Below are 12,473 nucleotides of genomic sequence, written 5' to 3'. Positions count from 1 at the left end.
GGAGCGTAGGCTTCAACAGATGCACGCACAATGGACCACATTCTGTGGAAGAATCACGAGTCAACGGGAGCATCTCTGGTTCAGGGGGGTGATCGAAAACCTGTAGAGCAGCTGAGGTTCCTCGATTATCGGGTTTCTGAATCGTCATTTTTTATTGCGGCGTTTGTGTGCACGCGTTCAAAGGGACATCCTGTCGCGTGAAATGAGAAAGAAACGCTGCGAACAGGGGAGAACGCGCGCTCGCAGCAAGAATAGAAAAGAAATTAAAGAGTCTTTGGTATCGAGAAAGTTGCCCGTTTAAAGAATTTAAGGTGGCGGCGACAGCGAAGGAGGAGGAAGCGAGGGGAACAGACCAAGAGAGGCGAGAACAAAGTAAGGGAGAACGAAACGAGAAGCCGAAGCAAATATAGAGATATCGAGATTGTAAGGCAGCGAGAGGCGGAAAGCATGGAAAGAGAAGGCTCGATTTTCCTAGGACTGGAAAAATATTTGCACGCTTCTCCACCCATGCGATCTTTCTCTTTCTTTTTTTCCACTTGCCGACTGGCAGCGCCGCGACGTTCCCTCGTCTCTTCGGTATCGGCTATTCCGTCTCCATATTCCGAAGTTTCCACGGTCTGCAGCGACTTTCGCGCCCTGCTTTTTTTCCCTCTCACACCCTCTTTTTTTCCCCACTCTCGCTTTATCTCTGCTTCTCTCTCTTTCTGTTCGTTCGCTGGCGTTCTGGCCAGCGTGCATCGGGAAATATGAATCCTTCGTCCCGTCTGCATTGTCTGGGACCTGTGTTTGCCACGGGCACACACAGGCGAAAACCTGTTCGGACGTTGGAAAGCGCGCACGCGTGTGCGTGCGTGCGGCTGTTTGCTCGCAGGTGGTGACAAAGATCGATCGTGGCGAGCTTGGTGCACGTTGGGATGAAAAAACCGAGAGACCCAGGGACACAGGCAAGCACACGTCAGGGGTGGAGGATGGTCAAACGGACGCGTTGTCCGACCAAACGATGATATACCATGGCTACGTTCGAAATTTTCACAATTAACGTCGCGTATCTGCCGGCGTGAAACACGGATATTCAAACCGCCATCGCCTCGTCGCCAACGACTGTACTGCGACAGTGAAAGATGATGAATGAAGCCCCGACGTTTGCCAGAGAATAAAGTCGGCACGCAGGTGCGACTGGGTTGAAGTTTAGTCGACCGACACCGTTAACTCGTTACCACCCATTCGTCCGACTAACTCCAAGAATTGAGTTCCGCGGTGTTAGCTGCCTAACTGTTCGCAGACTTGTCGCTTGCCTGAGATCTCGTCGGCATTCACGATTGAACCTAACCAACTGCGAGTGAATTATTAAACCGTTTCACGCTACGAACTGTCAGGGACGTTACGGGGCAAAGTTGCACGCCTCGACCGACGAGATCTGTACCGTGTCGAAAAATCCTTGTAAATAGTTCCTGGTATATATGTAACTACGCGAAGTTCGATGTCTGGCCTCGTTAGAGACGAGACCGGCATTTGTTGGCGACAGCATCCAGTGAATTTACGCGTCTACCTCGGCCGAGAGAGCGAAAAAGGAACACGAAACAGAATCTCTGCACGGAATGATCGTATACAGGTGGTACTCGATAATAACTCGGAATAACAGACTCGGATAGGAGAGTCGCTCGTTGGCATCGAGTGTATCGTGGTTGATCCAGAGAACGTGTTTAGAACGCGTCGTGGAAATCCCCGAGGCGAGCAGAAGCGCGGTGAAACGCCTTCACAGGCCGAACGTACTTCCCACTTCTTCAACTTGTTCCTCTCAAGTCGTCACATTGTGCCCGCGTGAGGCGAGTCTTGCACTCTGTTGTGTTCGTAAAACAGCCACTTTTCCCGCTGCTACTCCCGAAGGACCCTCGAGTTTTCATTGTTCGATTTCGAAGTACTACTCTCTCCCTCTTCTCTTTGCCTCACCTTTCTCTCTGATCCTTCCCATTTTTCTACTTTCTTACGCGACCACGGTGTACAGGCGTAGCAAGTGGACGACTATCGATTCTTCCAAGACACTTAACGAGAACCACGCGTTTTCTTCTTATTCACCGAACTCGATCGTTCGTTTGATACGTGCGAGTTATCTTTCAAAGTTTCGATGAACAGGCTACCGGGATATCACCGGATCAAGCGCGGTGCTCGCGCAGAGATTCAACTTCGGTTTCCCTCTATTCGATCTTTTTTCCCCATTGGAACATTTGTATGACGAGAGCAACCACTTTATTGCGTTGCACCTGGTTTTGTTCGCTGTCACGGGTTGCTCGAAATCTCGGGATAAAGGGAAAATCGCGCTTGATTCGCGCAGGCTGCTCTATGGCGGAGAAACTGGATCATACGTGGTTTATTTTCAATTTAGTTCGACGCAAAATTCAGCGATTTATCTACTAGTGTTTTCGTTAGTGATTTCGTAGTACAATGAAACCGCATTTACCAAAACACCGATTAATGGAAAGCTTGGAAATGTCCTGTCGTAAGGAAGATTAAAAGACAAAAATGCAAATATTCTTGTTCAAAGCTATTCGTTCCTGTTTAATCCTTCGAAACTATCATGAACATCCTGAATTCACCCTAACGCGAGCAAGGGTGATTTTTCTTACGAGCCCTTCGATCGTCGGTAAAAACGTAACGATGAATCGAACAAAGCAAATTGAAAGATAAAATCAAGAAGACGTACCCGAACGTACTGTTCGATGTTCACTTCGTTTTCCCGGTCACCCAATCTCGAAAATCGAGCCCGTAAGATACTCGTTTTATCACCGAGACAGTTAGCCGAACCGGGGCAAGGCGGCAGGAAATCGTTTGATCCCACGAAACTCTTTGAAACGTTACACCATGTTCGTCACGAGTAAGAGAACACACTGTCCCTCCTTCTTTTCCCTTTTCCGGCCCAGGCTTTTCGCTGTTATCCGGCGAGTTTGCACTCGCGCGTCACGACTTCTGATATTCCGTTGTGTTCGTAAAACAGCCACTTTTCCAGCCGATACACCCGGAGGACTCTCGAGGTTTCTTTGTTCCATCTCGAAATACCGTTTACTACCTTGGCCCTTCTTTCTTCCTCCTCTTTCTCCTTCCCTCCTTTTTCACCGCTCACTCGTCGTCTTCCGAAACGAAGACGTCTGAGAGGTGACGTTCGATCGAGTATCGATTACGCTCAATTTGAAACGCGGCTAATGAGTGCGAGAGCTACCGGGTACTTTCGGCAAACCACGAGCAGACAGCCCGGAAGAGGGATGAAAGAGGATGGTTAATAGTCGCGGAGGCAAAAAAAAAAAAAATGGGGTAACGTCGCGACCGAACTAACCGCAAAGAGCTTTCCGATACGCTGTAGAAAACAGTGGTGGTACGAGGGGATGGTTGGCTGCCTGGTCGAGTGCGGAAAACAATTTGTTGGCCGCGAATCGTTCGTGAAATCTCTGCTCTCTGGTGAATCGTTCCGCCGAGAGGAACATTATTGCCCACATACCGTCCTTTTATCGAAATAGTTAAGATTTCGATGCTCCACATTTTCCACCTGAATTCAACATCCATGCTCCATGCAAGATTTTTCTGTTCCAACTTCGAATTCGTCCCTCCATTCTTCGGTCAGAAATATGCATACTACAACTATATACGTCGTACAGGAACGTTCTTTTATTTCAATGAAATTTTCGATTATTAATATGCACGATTAAACGATCTTCTGTCGGTTCACTTCGCTTGTACGACGGTGAACTCCTATTGTACGAACGAAAACTTATAGATAGTGGAACAAACCAGTAGAGACTTGTATTATGCGAACTTCAATTGTACAACTATCAAGTTCGTTTAAACCGAGCTCTAGTCTAATTATACAGATATATCGATGAAATGTTGTGATACGAATTCCACTTTTTATCAATTTCTCAATTTCGTTACATAAGTACGCGATTACTGTTTGGTTGCAAAAAAAAAAAAAATTACTCCTATGAATTCATTTGTTACGCAAAAGTGGCACAAACAAGAGCGGATTATGCAATTAATTGGGAAAATAGTTGCAACTTTTTCCTGTTCTTCGGTTTATGGATCGATTTTACGCAATACGTACGACTACATCGAAACAAGGGTAGACAACGAACGAATCTAAACCTCGAAATCTATCACGAAACGTTCGGTCGTTAAGGGTTAGCGGGTTAATTCAAAAGGTCGGCGAAAAAGAGCGATGAAACGAGTAGACCGTTGCTCAACTTTACCCCCGTGAAAAGGGATTCTGCTACGCTCCAATAGCATTTTCAGGCTCTTTGGAATTGAACAGAGACACGGAAACAATTACCAAGACCGTGTTACCCTAATCTGAAAATCCTGTTAGCGATCCTCTTCTCGTACCTCGATTCTTTCCTTACAAAGACAAACTTCAGCCCCAAGGACCAAGGATGTCGAAGGACAGACACCCTCTGTTATCCTTGGCGATAATTTGCCAGGGTTCGCACACTTGCCACACGATCGATCGATCTATCTTCCCTTTCGTTTCCTTTTTCTCGCTTTCATGAAATTTTTCTCGCGGCTACGCGTTCGTGTTATATTCGTCTGTGATCCTAGGCGTCGCGATCTCTTTACCCCAGAATTTGATCGAAGGAGAGAAAAAGAGAGAGAGAGAGAGAGAAAGAAAAAAAATGCAGGCTGGTGCATCAATTTCAGGCGTATGCGAAAGAATGTCAGAGACGACGGAGGGAGAGGGCTCGCGCGTTGAATTTTCATGAGAAACGCAACGAGCCGTCGAAATGAAATCCTGCGAATAATATACGGACGAATAATATCAAACGCGGTTACTTGCGGGAGTAAAGGGCCGTGAAATTCATCTAGACCGAGAATTTAGAACGAAATCGCCACGGAGAAAAAACGGGGATGTAAGTCAAACGGAAAAGCTGCACAGCGTGACGGTATCATTTCGTGGGTTTTCCATTGGTCAGTCCTTTTGCCAACCGCGATTTTCTCTTTTCCCAACCTCTCGAGTTACCTCCGCGGTTAATTAACCTTCTAAGTAGGATGGAGCTGCACTCGCTGTTCATTATCCTGGTCTTGGCCGAATTACAGACAGAATTTAATGGCATAGAGTAAAATGATTGAACAAAATGAAGAATCCTCTCGACGATCTACCGCGTCATATCTTCAGATTCGCGGAGAAAAAAAGACCAAAAGAGCGATACATCAAAGCGTCGTACGATTAGAATTTCTCTTGGGGAAACGATCGCTGTTCTCTGAAAGCAACGGAAACTAAACCGTGTCGATTGGTCCATCATGGTCGTCATGCGGTGTTCGAGGAGTTGGCGTGCCAGAAGTCGGAAAAGCGAGACGTTAAAGCTGACGAATAAAAGAAAAAAAAAAAGAAAAAAAGAGAGAAGGGAGGGGTAGGAAAACTAAAGGGAGGCTGGCGAAAGTTCCGGCGAGTAATGGCTTTTAAGTGTGAAACCGTTCTCTGCCGCAGTGTCGTTCTCCAGATTTCCCCTGTCATCTGCGTTAAAAGGTACGCCCGATCCATCCACCGCGCGAAGAAGGAATTTCATCCTTTCTTTTTCATTTTTCCTTCTTTCTTTCGTTCCTTCCCTTTCTATTCCTTTTCGCTTTTTTTTTTCTTTCGTTTTACTAGTTCTCGAGGGTGGATTGGAGCGCGTGAATCGCGCCAACATCATTACACGATATCACTGGCTGAGGTACTTCCAGTCGATAGAGTAGTTGGAGGTTGCAGAGATTCGGATGGCGCCGGCGCTAAGCTACCCAGCTAGCCAGGATTTGCGTCCAGACCGTTTGTCTTTTCTTCGCCGAATTAGTATGGATTTAGCGAAGCCGCAGAGAATGGAAGCGCAACCACGGGAGGACTTTAATCAGCTGCTACCGCTGACTGCTTGCGCGAACACGCACCTTCATAAAGGGAAATTAAAAATGACTTATTATATCATTTTGCAGCTCGAATTGGAATTTCCGCAGACTGTAAATTCACTTGGTATCTTTGCGATCTTTTAATTAAATTACGCCACGATATCAAAGAAGTTTCCGGATCCCAGTCGCGATAAACAACGGAATTAAATTAATTACTCTGATTCCAAGAATAAAGTCTTTCGCGTTTCTCGTCGATAGAATCACGGAACACGTACACGCTGGCTATAAATATTAAGATTGCCGATAATAGTTACCGAATGCTTCCCGTTCCTATCAACTTTCAATTGTTTCCATATAAATCTGTTACTTTATTCGTATCGTATTAGGTCATGCAGAGATACGTCAGCATCGAAGCGGAGCAAACGTGGAAACGCGACATCGACGCAATTCTCCAGAGTTCACTTACACAACCCGTAAGAAGTTTCTCAAACATCAAAGCAAATTCTGATATTTGTCAGCGTTGCAGCGAATGAGTGATACGTTCTATTTGCGTTCGTCTGCGAGATTGTAACGAGTTTCCAAGAGTAAACGAAAATTCTCAACAACCTTGGGAAACAGCACGGGCCACGGGTAAAATATTAAATAAAGTAGAATTTGTCAGGGCTCTCCGATGAATATAACAAGTAAGTAGCCTAATACTTATGGCTGTCGGTGTAGTTCGAATAAAACGTGCAGGGAAATAAGGAAGGAGCGTAATGCTACTTTTGAAATGCTACTTTTCAATCTGGCTCCGTGTACTAACAGCTTTTTTAAAGCCCTTGAAAATCTCGTTTCCTCGGGACGTCGCTGAAAGAAAGTAAAGAAAGAAAAAACGAAGGAAGCAGAGGAGAAATAGGTGACGGAACGGTGGTTGTTCGAGCGGTTCACGGCGCGATACACGGCTGGCAGAAAGATCATTACAGATATCGCTGGCAGAGGTGCTCCCGGTCGGTAGCGTAGACGGAGGTAGGTGGTAGGTGTTCGGTTAGCGCCGGCGCTAAGCTCCTCTTCGTCGGCTTTGAACCTGAACGTTTGCATTTCACGCTGCCACGCGGGCCAGACAAAGACGCGGCTAATAGGGGAAAAGCCGGAGAAAGGGACGGAGAATCGGAGATACGTAAGTAGAGAAAAGGGATGGCAAGGGACGGGGGAAGGGAGGAGGGAGTTTAAGAAAATGAAGGTTGATGGAGAGAAGGAGAGAAAGGAGGAAGATCGAGAGGGTGGAAGCAAGACGCTGTGCGACGTGTATATACAGAGAAAGAAACAGAGAGAAAGGGGAATTATAAGGGGTAGGAGGATGAGAAAGAGAGGTATACAGAGGGTGATATAGCGCGAGAAGGTGAGGAACGGAGGGTAGGTAGAGGGATAGAGAGCAGCCCGAGGCCATCGCTAACGACGCCATTGTCAGCGGCCTGGCCATTGTGCGAAGCGTCCTGTACGAAACGCCGATTTCTAGCTGCGATCGCGGAGCCTCGGTATACGTTACAGGCAGGCCGAATAAAACAAGTCATTCGGTGATGACGATGCGACCGAATCAATACGCGATAAAATCCGCGAGAAAAGGCGATTCTGTTGGGATGGAAAAGCCAGCTATCGTACACAGACCATGGCGAGGATGAACGTCGCGCGTCACCGAGGAACGATAAATCTAGCTTCCATGATTCGACGAAGAACACCCGCACGATCGCTCGTTTTATTACTATTTCGTCAGAGTGGAAACGAAGCTGTTGTTTTTTCTTTCTTTCTTTCTTTCTTTTTTCCCGGGAAAAGTGGGGCAAAGGGGAGAGCATCGGCGAGGAACGAGAAGCACGGAAAGTGGCTCGACACACGTGAAACGTTTCAAACGAATCGAGAAATGCGCGCAACGTGCGGCGAAATTAATTCGTTGAATGGACACGACAAGAGAATTATAGTTTTAACGGAATCGCGTGAGAGCTGACAAGAATACGAATTGTACAATGGAACAAAGCTAATGCGTAAATTCGAATGAAAAAGCTAACAGCATCGCGGCTTTATATTTATTATTCCCCCGTGTTCTCTATACGAACAATATTAATTCAGAGTTCAGTTCGGTGGATAAACTCTGTGTCCACTTTACGCCAACAGGATATTATTTAATGTCCGTGCAGGAACTAGGTGTTGCAAAGTGGCCCTGTTAAATAAACTTTCGACTTTGTACCGTATGGAATCGATCGCAGCTGCCTCTCTACCGAGTTCCATACCGAGGATTCATCTCCATCGACGAGAACAATTTCGGAATGGAGTTTGCGGAATTTCGCTAAGAATTCGCTTAGCCTTTCGAACACGGACTCGAGGACCGATCTGACTCGGTCAAACTTTGCAAACGGTCGATATATTTACCTGGCAAAAAAAGAGATTAATGAATCACCGGATGAACTCTCGGAAAGTGTAGCTCTGTTCGCGTCAGACAAACACATAAATTTCCTATAGCGGCTACAACTTTTCTATTGTTACTTCGAATCTTGTCGAGTAATCTTGAAACTACACAAATGAAAATACGAAACTTTTGATTCCAAACCTTTCATTCAAATTCCTTAGTATATCAAACGTTCAAATATTTCTCCAATTTTTTAAATAGATTTCCAAGTTATCTATATTTTCAAATATTCGTAATCTCAAAATTGTTTAATTTGCAAATATTCAAACTCTCCAATTTTTTAATTTCCAATTATTCGAATCGCCAAATTTTGTAATTCCCGCGTATTCAAATTTCTAAGATTTGTATGGCGAATATAAATAACTTTTTAATGTAAAGTATTCGAAGCTAGTTGAAAAGTAAACTATTCTGTCCTCCTAATCAATCTTCGCAGGCTTTGTTATTCCGCAAACGGGCTCCAGGAAGGAAAGCGAAACGCGGCTCATTCCTTGAGATCACGTCAGTTTTATTGTGAATGCGGCTGAATCCGAGTCGCGAGGCAAAGGGAAACACGGCTGAAAGGTACGAGATGACAAGTTCTCATTCTGCCTCTCTTTCACAATACGATTGAATCGATGCGGCTCGGATACAAGCTGTCTGCGTGGTGTGAATATTTAATGAATGTAACCGTTAATGAGGCACGGTCATATTAGTATTAATTAACGGTAGGACGCTCTTCACGTTGCCATCGTAGGAAAAAGAATTTCGATGAAAAGAGCCTCCAAGATGAACAGAGAGGGAGGAACTTTCTGATCGTTGAATATACACAATGTTTCGTTTCCTTATTAAATTCTGCACACAGACAGGCAAATATTTTTTATTGTTATTACAAAAGAACATTGCTATTGAAAAAGTGCAGCTACATTATGAAATGCTTGGGAAAATCAAAATCGATTTTTCATTAGCGTCACCTAAGGGAGTTAATTATTGCGCGACTGAAATACCAAACTGAAGTTTCATCGATCCCTCTTATCTACAATCCAATTTCCAAATCTATCGAAATATCGGAGTTTAAACGATCCAAAATATTCGTTAAAATAAAAGAACACACCGTGTCGATTCACGTCGTACAATCGCGCCAACGAACAAATAACACACGCCATAAAAGATTATTCTCTTTGACATTAAAGGCATCGTGTCTCAAACTCCCGGATGGAGGGATTTAATGGGATTGAGAATGAAGATATCTTTGTATGGCGTAAAAGGCTTTGAATGTGTTGATAGGTTAACAGGATTAAGGCGGGTTCAGCGTGACCCGACAAAGCGCATATTTCAGTTAAGCTACACACTCGAGGAGACGCGGCTAGAAATTTGCAAGTGACACCCGAAAGTGGTACGCGAAGAAAAATGAAAGGCGAAGTTTGATATTTTCGCTACGAGCTGCACAGCAGGTCAAAATACATTTTTTTAAGTGGATACCATGCGGCTTTGACCGCGAATTAAATTAAAAAAGAAAAAAAAGAAAGAAAAAAAAGAGGGAAAAGAAGAAAAGACCCTGCGCTTAATTTCCTGGCGGTTTGCGAAAGTGTGCTGCAGACGGTGTACTTTTTCCTCGAAGCGAAACGTGAATGCGAGATTACTTTGTTCAACGACCGGTTTAATTTAAAACGTTTAAAAACCGTGACATAATTGGAAAAGTGCGTGCTTTTTTGAAATCTAAAAGCAGACTCGCTCGATAAATCAGCCGCGAGTAAACGATAAAACGGAAAAGGCTAACCGAAATAGGGAGCGTATTTTTATCAGAAATGATATCGGGAAATAATGTTTGACTGTCGGGTTAGAATCGCGCAAAATATCTATTTTGAAGGTTCGACGTTTGACCCAGTTTGAATGTATTAATATCGCAACCGCATAGGCACGAAAAGCATAGGCAAAACGAATCGGAAGTCTCTCGGTAAACGGATGTCGCACTCGTACGCCAGACAATTTCATTCAGTGAAAATACTCATTTACTCGACTTCCTGTCGCAGCTGGCAAATATTATATCGCGGGTGGAACTCGCGCGCGTTAATCCTCCTCTTCCTCTGCGACGAATACCGTGTAACATCGGTTGGTTATTTAACATCCAGTTGTTATCTCGATAAGACAAGAAATCCCCTTTTGTCCGATTAAATTGTGCTCGATGCCGAGTATAAAAAGAAGGACAGGTATCTTTGCAGGTCGCTGTCGTTTATTACAACGTGACTTATAACCGTTTCCTTGGAAAACTACGAAACGATCGTTCTAATGGCCCGTGTAATCGTTTTACTTACGACAGAAACGATACAGCGCGATAAACTGCAATCTAAAACGAGTCCGCGCAGTGTTTCGATGACTCTCGACGACAATGTTCGTTTCAATACGAGTTTTCCAATTTTATTCGCGAATCGAATATATCGAATCCCATTAGTAACTTTTAATGTTGTCGAATCTAACAGTAAATATCGATGCCCGTTCGATTGTTACTGATACGATTAAAATTAATCCCACATCTACTGTTTCTAACCAGATGGATCGACGTACGAACAAATGATTTCATTAAAATTAGTTCGGCCCAGTGAAACTATCGCCCGCTGTTCAAATTACGTATTATTAACGTTCATAAGTCGATACGCCTGTTGTTAATTGCAGTAATATTCATGGACTTGTGCTCTGGAAGGCCAACGGTTTTCACATCTTTCTCGGGACAATTTTTTCCATACAAAAATAGCATGCAAACAAGTTTTCTGACATAGTTCTGCTATCGTTAACACGTTTTTCTTTTAATTCCCGGTGAAGTTCTAACGACGTTAACTTCGCGGACAAACATCACGATGCGGTTCGCCGCGATATCAACGATTACTTTGCCTTGGAATAAACGAATTCCATCGCGAAGACCAAACGCAACGAGACGTAGCACGAGTACAAAGAAGATATACGAGCGTAGCTTCGATGATACATAAACATTTTACAAACACGAGAGTGCCGGGTAGCGTAATTTACGCACGATTTCTACAGCGGTAGGTCCGGTCCAGCACGATCGATCGATCGATAACTCTCGTGAAACTTGCATAAATGATCGTGAGGGAAAAGCAGCGCTTTACTCGATTTACGCCAACTTTACGCGAATATCAGATTACTCACGGAGTTCACTATATATTCGACCCGAAACTCTGATACTTCCTGCGATACTCGGCGTTTTCACCGTGCCATCGTGTGGCTTCCGTTCTCAGAGAGCACGTTTCAAGGTTACGCTAGGGGTAGCTCGACGCAGTACTTACCGTTTACTGTAGCTGCACTGCGTTTCCTTCGAAAATGCGGTGGAAAACACCTTGAATCCTAGAGCGTGGTCCGGTCTCGTTGTTCTCGTGGCGACAAGAGCACGGCGTCGTGTGTGTGTGTATGTGTGGAGAGACAAGTCCCGTGTTCCATGAGATTCTCGTGAACGATCGTGGCAACGACGTGACCGATACGCTTCTCTTGGACGAACTGAGCTCTCCCCCCCTTGCGCCGGTCTTATATAGCACCCCCACCCCTCTAATCTTCCCCTGAGTATCCCTTCCACCGGAGCAACCCCTGCACGGAAGACGGCAGCTACGTGGGGATGGATCCTAGTGGTCCACCAAGGACTCCGTTACCCTTTCTCCGTCTTTGCCATTCTCTCCCTCGGTCGTCCTTTCTCTCTCCGTTTAACCCTCTCTAAAATTCTCCCTCTTTTCCTTCTTCTCCCTTTCCTCTCTTTCTCGTTCTTTCTCTCTTCCGCTTTGTGCTTCCACCTTGTCCCTCTTACCGATCCGAACCTTTCCTTTCGTTTCATCCTTAGCTCAACAGCGAAGCTTCTCGCTTCCTTCGTACCGTGTCGCCGTTCTTCGTTGTTCTCCGTCTTCGTCGCGCCGTGTCCCAAATGACAATGTGTAAACTTCGTGCTCAAAACCCCGTGGCTCACCAGCCTAAGCTTTTCTCTACCCGTTGTCTCTAGTCTCTGGCCGTCGTCGTTTGGTTCTCCTTGTTCCTCGTCGGGACAGATCTTACGCGTCATGCCAAGAATGTCCCTCAGGGTCAGAGGAGTCGGCGAGAGAGCGGAAAGAAAGAGAGAGAGAGATAGAGAGAGAGAGAGAGAGAGAGAGGCAAAGTTTGGCCCGCGCGCAAGATACAGCCTCCTCCCACGCGGTTGCATTAT

At 45.2% G+C, this 12,473-nt stretch overlaps 1 long non-coding RNA gene across 1 annotated transcript in view; it reads right to left on the bottom strand.

Moving 5' to 3' along the window:
- LOC117154787 (uncharacterized) overlaps positions 1-11,763 on the bottom strand; it is a 74,792-nt gene extending 63,029 nt beyond the window's left edge. The window contains exon 1 of the long non-coding RNA XR_013059563.1: positions 11,575-11,763. This is a non-coding gene — a long non-coding RNA (uncharacterized LOC117154787). The remainder of the gene's footprint in view (positions 1-11,574) is intronic.
- Positions 11,764-12,473: the final 710 nt, after the last annotated feature.

The sequence above is a fragment of the Bombus vancouverensis genome, chromosome 11 (genome assembly GCF_051014615.1).
Source record: "Bombus vancouverensis nearcticus chromosome 11, iyBomVanc1_principal, whole genome shotgun sequence".
NCBI classification, from domain to species: Eukaryota; Metazoa; Arthropoda; class Insecta; order Hymenoptera; family Apidae; genus Bombus; species Bombus vancouverensis.
The sequence above is the reverse complement of the archived record's forward strand: the minus strand, read 5'-3'. Positions and strand labels throughout refer to the sequence as shown.